Source organism: Mauremys reevesii, linkage group 7 (genome assembly GCF_016161935.1).
Source record: "Mauremys reevesii isolate NIE-2019 linkage group 7, ASM1616193v1, whole genome shotgun sequence".
NCBI classification, from domain to species: Eukaryota; Metazoa; Chordata; order Testudines; family Geoemydidae; genus Mauremys; species Mauremys reevesii.
The window spans coordinates 126187948-126202989 of NC_052629.1; the positions used below are offsets into that span (position 1 = coordinate 126187948).

The 15042-nt window shown below is 47.0% G+C and overlaps 1 long non-coding RNA gene across 1 annotated transcript; it reads left to right on the top strand.

Annotated features, from left to right (window-relative positions):
• The first annotated feature begins 3086 nt into the window (after positions 1-3086).
• On the top strand, positions 3087-14121 carry LOC120369282. The gene is made up of 3 exons (XR_005583032.1): positions 3087-3174; positions 4373-4613; positions 13953-14121. It is a non-coding gene; the product is annotated as an uncharacterized LOC120369282 (long non-coding RNA).
• Positions 14122-15042: the final 921 nt, after the last annotated feature.

Consider the following 15042-nt stretch of genomic DNA (forward strand, 5'->3'; position numbering starts at 1 on the left):
GACTTTATTTCCTTAGAAAGCAAGCTGTGATCGAAGGGGGGGGCGTGGCTTACAGTGAATGAGTCAATCAAGGGCGGGAGGGTTTCATCAAGGAGAAAGAAACACAGCAGTCACACTGTACCCTGGCCAGTGATGAAACTGGTTTTCAAAGCTTCTCTAATGTGCACCGCTTCCTGGTGTGCTCTTCTAATCTCCCTGGTGTCTGGCTGTGCGTAATCAGCGGCCAGGTGATTTGCCTCAGCCTCCCACCCTGCCATAAAGGTCTCCTCCTTACTCTCACAGAGATTATGGAGCACACAGCAAGCAGCAATAACAATGGGGACACTGGTTTGGCTGAGGTCTGAGTGAGTCAGTAATGTGCGCCAGCGCGCCTTTAAACAGCCAAATGCACATTCTACCACCATTCTGCACTTGCTCAGCCTGTAGTTGAACAGCTCCTGACTACTGTCTAGGCTGCCTGTGTATGGCTTCATGAGCCATGGCATCAAGGGGTAGGCTGGGGCCCCCAGGATAACGACAGGTATTTCAACATCCCCAACTGTTATTTTCTGGTCTGGGAAGTAATTCCCTTGCTGCAGCCGTTTAAACAGAATAGTGTTCCTGAAGACGCGAGCGTCATGAACCCTTCTTGGCCATCCCACGTGGATGTTGGTGAAACGTCCCTTGTGATCCACCAGTGCTTGCAGCACCATTGAGAAGTACCCCTTGCGGTTTATGTACTGGGTGCCCTGGTGCTCCGATGCCAAGCTAGGGATATGGATTCCATCTATCGCCCCACCACAGTTAGGGAATCCCATTGCAGCAAAGCAATCCACTATGACCTGCACATTTCCCAGAGTCACTACCTTTCGTAGCCGCAGCTTAGTGATTGCTTTGGCTACTTGCATCACAGCAGCCCCCACAGTAGATTTGCCCACTCCAAATTGATTCCCGACTGACCGGTAGCTGTCTGGTGTTGCAAGCTTCCAGAGGGCTATCACCACTCACTTCTCAACTGTGAGGGCTGCTCTCATCTTGGTATTCTGGCGCTTCAGGGCAGGGGAAAACAAGTCACAAAGTTCCATGAAAGTGCCCTTATGCATGCGAAAGTTTCGCAGCCACTGGGAATCGTCCCACACCTGCAAAACTATGCGGTCCCACCAGTTTGTGCTTGTTTCCCAGGCCCAAAATCGGCATTCAATGGCTAGAACCTGCCCCATTACCAGCAGGATCTCCAAAGCGCAGGGGCCCGCAATTTGACAGAATTCTGTGTCCATGTCCTCATCACTCTCGTCGCCGCGCTGCCATAGCCGCCGCCTCCTCGCCTGGCTTTGCAGGTCCCGGTTCAGCATTGAGTGCACGAGAATGCGCGAGGTTTTTAAAATGTCCATGATTGCTGTCTTGAGCTGAGCAGGGTCCATGCTTGCTGTGCTATGGCATCTGCACAGTTCACCCAGGAAAAAAGGCGCAAAACGGTTGGCTGCTGCTGCTTTCACGGAAGGAGGGGTGAGGCTGTACCCAGAACCACCCGCGACAATGTTTTTTGCCCCATCAGGCACTGGGATCTCAACCCAGAATTCCAATGGGCGGGGGAGACTGCGGGAACTATGGGATAGCTATGGGATAGCTACCCACAGTGCAACACTCCGGAAATCGACACTAGCCTTGGTACATGGACGCACACCGCCAAATTCATGTGCTTAGTGTGGCCGCGTGCACTCAACTTTATACAATCTGTTTTAAAAAACCGGTTTCTGTAAAATCGGAATAATCCTGTAGTGTAGACGTACCCTGAGTGTGATAAATTCATCTAATGGGCCAAATTCAGAGGTGCTGTAAGGCGGTGGCATCTCTTATAGATTAGTAAGTGAGTGAGTCTAAATTGGTGTAACATACATGCTAAGGGGACTGGAACGTGTAAGCTATATGCTTACTTGGGCCACAGCTATCCTACAAATATAGTCATATTAAGGGACTCAGGTACAACACACTTCTGAGTTATAAGATAGGCTGACCTTAACTGTGGTTCTATAACATGACTAAAGCTTTGGTCATGGCTATGCCTTAGCCTGGTTACAGAACAGTATTAAGGGCCTATGTATGCTTCAAACTGGAACCATGGCAGGGGACAACCATGTTGTACGACTGGGTTTTCAGAGGTAGAAGTATCTAATGTAAGTTGACTCTTGATCTTTCCTGTTAATTTAGCCTAAGTCTATACAGCAATCATTAAAAGCAGCAGTAACAAGATTAGAATGAGCTATTAGGAAATCAAAAAAAGGCTGGACTGAATTCTAGTAAAATACAGAATTAGCCTTCTGCCCAGAATGCCCATCAACTTTCCTTCCTCTGATGCAGCTGAATGTCTGGCTTGCTTTCCACTATGTTAGAGACATGGGCCCTTCTATAGGTTTGTGAGGCCTCTTACACATATTTCTGATATTTCAGAGGACTATAGCTTGTAGAAGTCCCATTTCTTGAAGTGTCACCAAATATCTATTCTCCTCCCCGTTCACTACTCTGCCTGTGCCTCCTCTCTCAACAGCCATAGGGATGTGAAGGGAAAAACAGTTTAGTGCCTGTTATTTGATTTAGCATCTGACAGTCTCTCAGTGGCCCTTACAAAGTATGAGTGTTAAGAGGGGAGGGCTGGTAACAATCTTTGGGTCAAGTTTCCTAGAGTTTTGTTAGTGCTGAAGAGTCGCTTATGCCCACATAGCCTGAGCCCAGCAAAGCCCTTCAAACAAGATTCACGACACTCTAGCTGCTCCTCTACATCTGCCTTTCAACCCCACCCACGCAGACATACATTCTACTTCTACGGTCATTCTCACAGAAAATGCTGCTCTGACTAGGACTGTATCTGTTTTACAGGGACCCTGTCACAAAGACATTTTTCTCTAATCAGAGAGGCATTGTATCTAAACGCAAGTTACTTTCACAAAAATCCAAACTGGTAACTAGGAAACAGAGCAAGAAACATTTTCACTTTTCTCCAATCCATTCATGACTTTAAACACTAATCCCCTTTGTACCTCTCCTCCAGAGCCAGTCCAAACCTGCAGCCCCTTCAGTCTGGTACAGAGCTTCTGCAAGCTTCATTTAAAGAGCAGAGAAGAAAAACATGAAAGAGGATTGGAAAAGAGTAGCCTTTCTTCCTGTCCCAAGCTCGGTCTGGAGTGGAGAACTGTGTTTGTATGTTCTGTATCTTTGGAGCAGTGTAGAGACAGGGCTTTCAGTAAGAGGGACTGCCTGTCTGTCACAGCCCAGAGCATTCATCTGCAAACACTGCTCTCCATTCAGAGGCTGCCAGGCTTGGGTGCAGACTGAACCAGAGAAACTGTGAGAGGCTGAGGCGGGAACTGAGGTGGGGGGAGGGTGTGAAAGGAGACAGAGGGGAGAAGAAGGGGGGCTAAGAATTGTGAACAGAACAGACACGAGAGAGGTTACTTTATAAGAAGAGAGGAGAAGACAGACAAGAAGTGAGAGGAGAGGAAGTGGGAGAAGAGAAAAGGGACAAGAGGGGGAAATCAGAGAGCTAAGAATACACAAAGCAGGGGAGGATTGCACAGGGGGTCTTACGCGGTTTTATCATGGTAAAGCAATGAGGTGGACACTTCCACTCCCCCATCCTCATTCACAGCCCATTAGTGGGCACCCAACATCCTTGTGACAGCTACAGAAACTGTTTACATGGAAGAAATCATGTCAGGAAACTTTATTTTTAACTGACTTTAATTAGATACATTTTGTCCTTCCAGGCCACAATGCTTACAAACACCAGCATCTTCAGCATTAAATATAAAACTAACTCCACTCACTGTTTCCTCCATACTCACCAAGACCCCATATTCCAAAAACAGAGTCCCTGCAGAAAGGGAAGGAGAGATTCTCATGTTATCCTTAATAATCTGGGCAGCTCACATACCAGTGTGCTGGCCATGGCATAAGAATACATAGACGGATGGGAGGGAAAAAAAAGAAACCAAAACCACACTACACTGACCTTTGCTCTTCATTTCATCCATCCACATAGCTGTTCAGTTCTTTTCCCTTACCTGCCCTGCTGCCCAGCCCCCTGGTTACTTTCTGCCTGTTCCCTTGCCCAGGCATCCCAGAGACCTGACTCCCCGCTCCTTTGTGTATATTGCCCAGCTGTTTGATTCTTCTATTATCCAGCACGTGCTGTCTGGCTGTCTAACCCCCTGAACGTACTGCCCAGACAGTTGGTTGCCTTCTCCACTGGACATTTCTCTCCCTCTAGTAACTCATGATAGTGGATGGCAGCTCCAGTCCTGCCAAAGAACTCATTCACCAAGGGTGGCTCCTGTTTTCCTTCACATAGCATCAATCTCCAGTGAAGACAACTTTGTTAATTCCTTCTTGTTTCCAGCTCTTTCTACAGGCATTGAAAGAGCTGGACCAAAAAGCAGCCAATATCAAGTAATCTACTAGACCTCCAGTGACTAGCACTCTAGTGCAAAACCTTAACAGTGACCTCACCAATGTTAAGGTAGAGTAACTTCCAAGATGTATGGAACATCTGAAAGTCGCATGTACCCATCTGTTGATGCAAGAGAATCTGAGACTACCATTGATGTTTTGTGCCTGAGGGCAAGCTTGATGAAACAGAGGTATGTGTTGTTTTTTTGGTACTTGTTGGAAGTGGAAGCAGAAGCCTTATGGAATGTGTTATTGACAAAGTTGTAGGCAATATGAAAGCAGCAGGGAATGCAGGAGACTTTCCCCTTAACTTATTTTCATAGTTTTCAGGTTTTGAGTTGATAGGCTGGCATCAGGAACACACCCAAACTGTAATGGAATGCTAAAACTGTATTGTAATGGCTAGCCATGAGGTGATCCCATGTGTAATGTACCTTGCCTTAGCTATAACAGCCATCCCTGGCAGTGCATAAAGTATCTCACAGAGAACACATCTCTAGTACCTTTTGTTATATCCTTGGGGCAGCCGGTGTAGGAAGCAATCACTTGAGGCCAGAGAGCAGGCAGCTAACCAAAACCTCCATTTTATTTACAGATATACAGAGAGCTCACCCAGCCAATAATAATCTAACTCAGTTGCCATAGCAACAAAAACCATGACAACCAAATACACAACACCTTTCCTTATGATGTCAAGTATCAGAGGGGTAGCCGTGTTAGTCTGGGCAGGGGCAGGCTAGAACAGGGCCTTATCCTCCCTGATTGAACTAACCTCGTTATCTCTAGCTTGCTTCTTGCTTGCATATATATACCTGCCCCTGGAAATTTCCACTACTTGCATCCGACGAAGTGGGTATTCACCCACGAAAGCTCATGCTCCAAAACGTCTGTTAGTCTATAAGGTGCCACAGGATTCTTTGCTGCTTTCCTTATGATGGAAGCTGACATTGCAAGCTTCCACAGCTCTGTTGCCACTTGCTTCTCAACTGTCAGAGAAGCTCTCGTTTTAGTACTGCTGTGCTTCAGGACTGGGGAAAGCTCTTCGCACAGTTCCATGATAATGGTCTCACACATTCAAAAACACTGCTCGTCATCCCATAGCTGCATAACGATGCAGTCCCACTAGTCAGTGCTTGTTTACTGTGCCCAGAAGTGGCGCTCCACTGTGTCAAGGTGATGTGCGACTGTCGCCAGCAACTCTGAATTGCTCCAATCCATGGATTCCAGCAGGGCTGCTTGGTGGTATCACATTATTCCACATGGCAGCTCCTGCTTTGGCTAAATAAATACTGCAGGATAAGGTGTGAGGTGTTTGTAATGCTCACAACAACAGCGTACAGCTGAGCAGGGTCCATGCTTGCCGTACTATGGCATCTGTGCATGTAGCAGGGTGGTCCCCTACTCCTGCCCCGAAGGGCTTTAAACAGCCCAGGAGAGGGCTGTGGCTGGGGCAAGAAGCCTGGGCTGATTGGGGAAAGTAGGCTCAGCTGTGGCCATGAACCAATCAGGCCCAGCTGGCCCCTATAAGAGGCTGTGAGCCAGAAGCCCAAACAGTCTCCCTCTGTCTGTAAAGGGAGAAGGGCCTGGCTGCAGGGAGCTAGAGACAGGGTACCTGAGTGAAGCAGGGCTGGGGAAAGGCAGAGGAGCTGGGGAGCTCCATCCTGGAAAGCCCCAGGCTGTGGCCTAGCAGAAGGCCAAGGGGTACTGGGGGTTGCAGAGGGCAGCCCAGGGGTAGGCCAAGGCAGCAGGTCTAAACTCTACTTGCCAGTGATGAGTAGGCTGATACTGCAGTCTGCCCCAGGGCGCGGGGCTAGACGATGACTGACAGTAGCCATATACTGAGGCAAGGTGGGGATAGAGGGTGGGGGTTCCCCGGGGAGGGGAGACCCTGAGAGAAAGGGGTTACTGCCAGGGGGCAGCACCCCAGGTAAAAGGGCACCGGGTACTGGGAGGGACACGGGGGTCAGAGGACAGGTGGATCACTGGCCTGCAGAGGGCGCTCCAGAGCTGAATCAAGCTAATTCCCAGAAGTCACCAGCAGGAGGCACTGCAGGGGTGAGTCCACACGTCTACAGTGCGGGTAACCCAGGCTTAGGAAAAAAGCGGTGAAAAAGGCTTGATTTCTTTGCCATTGATTTCAGGACGGGAGGTAGGTAGGTAAGTGCATCATGGGAGGCTTATGCCATGTTCCCATAACCACTTGCACAAACGTTTTGGTCCATAAGGCTTTGCAAGCCCAACCCAAAATTCCACTCGGCTCCATGTACTATGGGATAACTACCCACAGTGTAGCGTTCTGTGCTTCAATGCAAGCCCTGCTAGTGAGGATGCGCTCCACCGACACAATGAGCATAGTGGGGACATGCAAAATCGACTTGCTTAAATCGGAGGCTCAATGTTGACTTACATAAAATCGACAACTTTGTAGTGTAGACATGCCCTTAAGGTGGGGGGGGTGGGTTTTTGCTTATGGCTGCATGCTTTTGAATGTGGTTGTGGTATTTTCTCAAACTAATGCTTGGTGCCCTTTCTTTTTTATTAAAAGTTTTCTTTTGTTGTACACAGACTCAGTGCATGCGAGAGGGGAAATATTGACTCTTAAAGCTGCCCAAGGGTGATGCTAAGCTTTCCCAGTTTACTGGGTGAGGGCTCAAGCCAGTTCTGTTTTGTATTTTTAAGAGGAACCCCTAGATACTGAACCCAGCCCTTGTTGCTGTCGACTCTACCTGGTGGAAGAGTTACAAATCCACGAGCGAATACACCAGAACTGAGGCATGTATTGGGGATGGTAAATTACCTTGGTTGATAGCTACAACAAGACCTTTCTACAGTGACAAAATCACTGAATTAACCTTTAAAGTCCAACACTTCTTGGCTATGGGAACTGTTGTATTAATTTAGAGGGCATATATGGGCCAAGGGTGCTAACATAATCCAGTCACTGTCCAATATTAAACAATGCTAAAAAAGGTTCAGGGTCTGATATACAGAGACCACAGCCTTTTTAGCACCACAGCAAACATAACATAAAAAATCTTTGTAACCTTTTATTAACAATGAAGAAAAGAGGGAGAAAAACAGTTAACACAATTTAATTTTAAAGTATAAAGCAAGGCGTTAATATTAACATCCCTTGTTCCCCTTCCCTTTAGCTGCAGAGGATTTTTAGTAGGAAAAAATCCTTGATTGACAAGTAGATGCCAATAACTCTCCTGTTGGGGAAATGAGACATTCATTGAGATGGGCTGGAACTGTTGTTAAATTCCAATCCTGTTTCACCCCAGGTGGTGTTTGGGATTTAGCCGGAGCTGGTAAAGAAGCTTACAAGAAGTGGAAGATTGGACAAATGACCAGAGAGGGGTATAAAAATATTGCTTAAGCATGCAGGAGTGAAATCAGGAAGGCCAAATCACACTTAGAGTTGCAACTAGCAAGAGATGTTAAGAGTAACAAGAAGGGTTTCTTCAGGTATGTTAGCAACAAGAAGAAAGTCAAGGAAAGTGTGGGCCCCTTACTGAATGAGGGAGGCAACCTAGTGACAGAGGATGTGGAAAAAGCTAATGTACTCAATGTTTTTTTTGCCTCTGTCTTCACAAACAAGGTCAGCTCCCAGACTGCTGCACTGGGCAGCACAGTATGGGGAGAAGGTGACCAGCCCTCTGTGGAGAAAGAAGTGGTTCGGGACTATTTAAAAAAACTGGACGAGCACAAGTCCATGGGGCTGGATGCGCTGCATCCGAGGGTGCTAAAGGAGTTGGCGGATGTGATTGCAGAGCCATTGGCCATTATCTTTGAAAACTCATGGCGAATGGGGGAGGTCCCGGATGACTGGAAAAAGGCTACTGTAGTGCCCATCTTTAAAAAAGGGAAGAAGGAGGATCCGGGGAACTACAGGCCAGTCAGCCTCACCTCAGTCCCTGGAAAAATCATGGAGCAGGTCCTCAAGGAATCAATTCTGAAGCACTTAGAGGAGAGGAAAGTGATCAGGAACCATCAGCATGGATTCACCAAGGGCAAGTCATGCCTGACTAACCTAATTGCCTTCTATGAGGAGATAACTGGGTCTGTGGATGAGGGGAAAGCAGTGGATGTGTTATTCCTTGACTTTAGCAAAGCTTTTGATACAGTCTCCCACAGTATTCTTGCCAGCAAGTTAAAGAAGTATGGTCTGGATGATTGGACTATAAAGGTGGATAGAAAGCTGGATAGATTGTCGGGCTCAACGGGTAGTGATCAATGGCTCCATGTCTAGTTGGCAGCCAGTTTCAAGTGGCGTGCCCCAAGGGTTGGTCCTGGGGCTTGTTTTGTTTAATATCTTCATTAACGATCTGGAGGATGGCGTGGACTGCACTCTCAGCAAGTTTGCAGATGACACTAAACTTGGAGGAGTGGTAGATACGCTGGAGGGTAGGGATAGGATACAGAGGGACCTAGACAAATTAGAGGACTGGGCCAAAAGAAACCTGATGAGGTTCAACAAGGACAAGTGCAGAGTCCTGCACTTAAGACGGAAGAATCCCATTCACTGTTACAGACTAGGGACCGAATGTCTAGGAAGCAGTTCTGCAGAAAAGGACCTAGGGATTACAGTGGACGAGAAGCTGGATATGAGTCAACAGTGTGCCCTTGTTGCCAAGAAGGCTAATGGCATTTTGGGCAGTATAAGTAGGGGCATTGCCAGCGGATCGAGGGATGTGATCATTCCCCTCTAATCGACATTGGTGAGGCCTCATCTGGAGTACTGTGTCCAGTTTTGGGCCCCACACTACAAGAAGGATGTGGAAAAATTGGAAAGAGTCCAGCGGAGGGCAACAAAAATGATTAGGGGGCTGGAGCACATGACTTATGAGGAGAGGCTGAGAGAACTGGGATTGTTTAGTCTGCAGAAGAGAAGAATGAGGGGGAATTTGATAGCTGCTTTCAACTACCTGAAAGGGGGTTCCAAAGAAGATGGATCTAGACTGTTCTCAGTGGTACCCAATGACAGAACAAGGAGTAATGGTCTCAAGTTGCAGTGGGGGAGGTTTAGGTTGGATATTAGGAAAACCTTTTTCACTCAGAGAGTGGTGAAGCACTGGAATGGGTTACCTAGGGAGGTAGTGGAATCTCCTTCCTTAGAGGTTTTTAAGGTCAGGCTTGACAAAGCCTTGGCTGGGATGATTTAGTTGGGAATTGGTCCTGCTTTGAGCAGGGGGTTGGACTAGATACCTCCTGAGGTCCAGGGCTGGCTCTACAGTTTTCGCCGCCCCAAGCAGCGGCCAAATTGCCACCGGACAGCGGGGGCAGTTCCTGTGCCCTTAGGGCGGCAGGCGCGTTTCCACGGCGGCGGCAATTAGGCGGCAGCTTCTATGTTTAGCTGAAGCCGCCGCAGACAGCTAAACATAGAAGCTGCTGGTGAATTGCCGCCACTGCGGAAATGCGCCCGCCGTCCTAAAGGCGCACGGACTGCCCCCGCTGTCCACGGCGGCAATTCAGTGTGCTGCTTTGGGGCGAAAACACAGGGACTGCCGCCCCTTGCAGAATGCCACCCCAAGCACCAGCTTAGAATGCTGGTGCCTGGAGCCAGCCCTGCTGAGGTCCCTTCCAACCCTGATATTCTATGATTCTAAGGTGGTGATGTCAGGAGCGGAGCTGAGGGGCTGAAGCCCCAGCACTCTCTCAGGTCTAAAGCCCCCCAGCTCTACCCAGAGCCCTGACTACCCCCATCTTGCAGTTGCAGCCCCAACCCCCTGTGGCTGAATCATACCCACAAGCGAATGAAGAGGCTGAGAGAGCTGTACAGACAGACAGCAAAATCCTGCAGCAGGAAAATCCACTCCTTGCTCTTTTGAGCTATAGATTAACACTGATAACTGCTACTGGATACCGTCCAGCACAATTCCTGATGGGAAGACAACTCAGAGCTACTTTTCTCACATTGGCAAAGAATCTATTTCCAAAGTGGTAGACATGAAGAGAGTAGCCAAACTGGATTAAAAAAAAAATCAAAAGGAACTTATGAACACACACAGACATCACTCAGAGAACTACCGGGTCTATAAACTCATGGCCATATTTGTGTCAAACTGGATGGAGATAAAGGATGGAGCACTCCAGCTGTCATAAAGAAAAAGACTTCAGCACCCAGATCATATGTGATTGACGTAGATAGTGAACTGTTCAGTAGAAACCATCAACATCTTCTGTTTGCTCCTTAGAATGAAATAGCAGCAGAACAAACTCTACAGATGGAAGAATAAGAAGGAGACAACTCAAAGATTCCAAAACGACTGGAGACAGTCATTGAAAATAATAGACAGCTGACCAAGTTGTTATACGTTCAGGTCGTGTAATTAAAACACTGGTATGATTCAGAGACACTTAACAGACTAATAAAAGTAGCAAAGAGCCCTGTGGCACTTTTATAGACCAGGCGTCGGCAACCTTTTGGAAGTGGTGTGCCGAGTCTTCATTTATTCACTCTAATTTAAGGTTTCGTGTGCCAGTAATACATTTTAACATTTTTGAAGATCTCTTTCTATAAGTCTGTAATATATAACTAAACTATTGTTGTATGTAAAGTAAATAAGGTTTTTAAAATGTTTAAGAAGCTTCATTTAAAATTAAATTAAAATGCAGAGTCCCCCGGACTGGTGGCCAGGACCCGGGCAGTGTGAGTGCCACTGAAAATCAGCTCGCGTGCCGCCTTCGGCACACGTGCCATAGGTTGCCTACCCCTGTTATAGACTAAGAGACATATTGGAGCATGAGTTTCATGGGTGAATTCCCACTGCATGCATCTGACAAAGTGGGTATTCACCCACGAAAGCTCATGCTCCAATACATCTGTTAGTCTATAAGATGCCACAGGACCCTTTGCTGCTTTTACAGATCCAGACTAACCTGGCTACCCCTCTGATACTCAACAGACTAATAGTACTGAACTTCAAAGTGTAAATTTTGTAATTGATATGAATTTAAAACTTAAAGGGGGAGATGCAATGGAATGCTAAAACTGTAGTATACTGTTAGTCTATTAGGTGTTACATATGTAACATAACTTATCTTAGCTGGTAACAACCATACCAGGCAGTGCATAAAGTATCCCACAGAGAACATAATCTAGTACAGTGATACTCAGGCCTCAGTGGTTCAGGAGTCAAATTAGCCATCAACATTACCCAAAAGAGCTACACTAGTGTGAAGTCATTGTTTCATTTACTCTCTCTCTTTCTCTCTCTCATATATATATAAATTCTCACAGCAAAATTACTGACCAAGTATTCCACAATTGGTTAATAACAGAATAAAAGCATCCTGAATGGTTAATAACTTATATTGATTAATAATTAAATCACAGTGTTGTAATATCGTGCTGCAAAGAGCCCCAGGAGACAGAATAAAGAGCCACTTGTGGCTGCTAAGGCTAAGTCTGAGTATCCCTGCTCTAGACCTCTCTCTGTATTCAGTCCATATCTGGTACAGGAGCCTGACCTGATAGTAGCAGCCTTGCAATCTACTGTATACAAGAACTGTATGCCACTAACTGTTACAAATCAAAGTATTTGTGTTTATTAGATTATGCTTCATAATAGTATAAATGTGTAGCCCCATTTGAGTATGCAGCCTTGGGTACTAGGATGGATCCCCAACATGCCAAGCTCTTCACCATAGGCCACCTTGAAGAAGAATTTCTGGACAAATATACCATGAAACCAATGATATAACTGAGATATGTCAATGCTATTTTCATCCTCTGGACAGATGGCTTAAACTCCTTCATAGATTTCCATCACAACTTCAGCAACCACCACCCGTCCATTAAACCCTCTCTGGAACACTCACACACTAGCATCAACTTCCTGGACATCACAATCAACTTCAACAATGGAACTTCACAGAGAACCCTATACAAGAAACCCACAGCTCACCACATCTACTTTCATAGACCCAGTAATCACCCCAAACACACCAAGAAATCCGTTATCTACAGCCAGACACTCAGATACCACAGAATATGCTCCAAGGAGAAAGTCCAGGATATACACCATAACACACTCAAAACCACCTTCACCACACTATGTCTGACCTATCAGACCTTGTTCTTAAGGGAAACCTGCACAACATTTTCAAAAGATGAGACTGGGAGCTTAACTTGGTAGTTCTGCTAGACACTAAAAATCATGGACTGAACAGAGACACAGGATTTATGGCTTATTACAACAATCTGTACCCCACTAACCCCTCTTTTTGTGCTGTAACTGCAGAGGTGTTAACAAGCTAATATATTTTGACTGGCCCCTTACCTATGCTAAACTATCTGTTCCACCTTGCATTTAACTGTGATGCTTAGAGTACCTTTCCCAGACCTGAAGAAAAACTCTGTGTAGCTCAAAAGCTTGTCTCTTTCACCAACAGAAGTTGGTCCAACTCACCTACCTTGTCTCTCTAGCCGCATTTAAAGTGCTTTTCAGTAATCTATGGTGACACACATATTATAAACACCTCCATAGACTGAAACCCTCCCTCTATGGTAATGCTTTGGGCCCTTGCCGATCCTCTGCATTAGTACCTCTTTGCTGATCTGTGCCCCTCCCCCCAAAAACCAATCCGGTCTCAGTTCTCCCCATTGGTTCTGCCCTCTAGTCCCCCGAATTGGCCCACTCCCATCTGCCCAACTCCCTGCATCAACTATGCCCCTCACCTCCAGCCTCACCTCTGGTCCTAGTGAGGTTCTTCAGACCCCTCTCTAAGGCTGGGAGCTAGGTAGGGCTGCAGCAGGGTCCCTCCCCTTCCATGCACGAGGAACAGCTCCATGAGTTCTTCACCTCTTTCCCCAGCCTCAGGCCAGGTGTTACAAGGAGGCAGGTAAGGAGGATGGAGGTGCCAGCCTTGCTCGCAGAGGGGGAGGAGGCATTGGAGCTGTAGAGTTCTGTTTGCTCCCTCCCTCCTTCCTGTGAGGAGGGATGGTTCCTCCACTCCTCCTCCCTCCCATCCTGTGAGAATATGCTAGGGTCCTGGGGGGTGGGAAATACCTTTATGCTTCCTGAGCAGCTGCTTCCCAGAAGGCATTAAGAAACAGCTCATGCCAGGTGGCTGATCAAAGGGAAGGCCCCTGTGGACTGGATCTGGTCCATGGGCTGCCATCCTGGGTGCAGCCCCTAAAGCTCCTGTGTTCATCTGGCCCTAGGCGTGAGTGGAACTGTGCCCAAACTCCCTTAAATGCCCTTGTATGGATATGGCCTTTTCCTGTAGCCATATTGTAAGGTCTGAGGCCTTTGTCTGCAGTCATATTAGGAAAGGTGCAGCCCTGAGCTAAGAAACAGGAAGTCACATCTTCACATTCCATCTAAATTACATTAAAACAATGTAACATCAGGCGGTTAAGAAGGTGATTCTGTCTTAATAGTACCTGCTATCACCAGATAGAAACAAATCTTAAGATGGTTAAAGAAAACTTTGTTTGATAACATTCTGTCTGGCAAGAAATCACTTATCAACCGTTGTGATTGTAAAATCTATACGTCTATGGTTTTGCTTTTATGGTCCAGACCTGCAGGGGTATATCTCCAATTAATACCTTAAGATCAGAGCTGCCAGACCTCAACACCCTGCCAACCACACCAAGCAGAAGCTGGAGTCACCCAGATGACCTGATCCTGACTGGCCAACAAGAAAAGTTAATCTGCCTTATTGGGAGTGGTGTGCATTATATGCTTAGGGGGTGTGTTCTGTTTTGGTGACTGTTAATAAATAGAGGTAAAGTAGGATATTATTGTGTAAGGCTCTTTCACTGGTAAAAGACCCTGCAAACCTGCATAGTGAAAGGTTACGCCCTGAGCCCATAGAAGGGTAAAGGTGTGTGCCCTAAAGGTTATGTCCTGAGCCCTAGGAATGGGATAAGGGTGGGTGCCTAAATTAAGAGGGTTATGCCTTGAGCCCAGAACTGCATAAAGGTGGGTGCCCCACCCCTAGAGTGTGCAAGTAACAGAGAATTGTGTGTGGGTAACACCCTAAGAGGCAGTTTACCATGGCCAGCTGTCCAACGTACATATATGGCACCCATTCCCATTGTGTGAGTGCCTCATATTCTTTAATTAGTGTATTTATCATTGCACCACACCTATGAGGCAGGGCACTGCTATTATCCCCATTTTATAGATGGGAAATTGAGAGACAGTTTAAGGGCAATATTTTCAGAAGCACCCAAGTGCCTTAGGTGTCTAAATTCCATTGACTTTCAATGAGACAAATTCTTAATCAAGAACTTTTGAAAATTTTACTTTAAGCGATTTGCCCAAGGTCAGACAGGAAGTCAGTGGAGGACCTAAGCTAATGTTGTAACCACTGGATCATCCGTCCTCTCATGGTTGTGGTGTGCAGGGCCGGCTCCAGGCACCAGCTGAGCAAGCTGGTGCTTGGGGCGGCATATTCTATGGGGTGGCATTCCGCCCAAACCTAGGGCAGCACGGCCGGGTTTTTTGTTTTTTTTTTGGTTTGCCGCTCCGGCCGCCCTGTAGGGGGTGGCAGTGTGGAGGAGGGGAGCGCCCTGCAGCAAACTGGTCAGGGCAGCCCCTGTTCTTCCCTCTCTGCCGACTGGAGCGGCACGGAGCCCTCTCGGCAGGCAGCACAGTGGTCGGG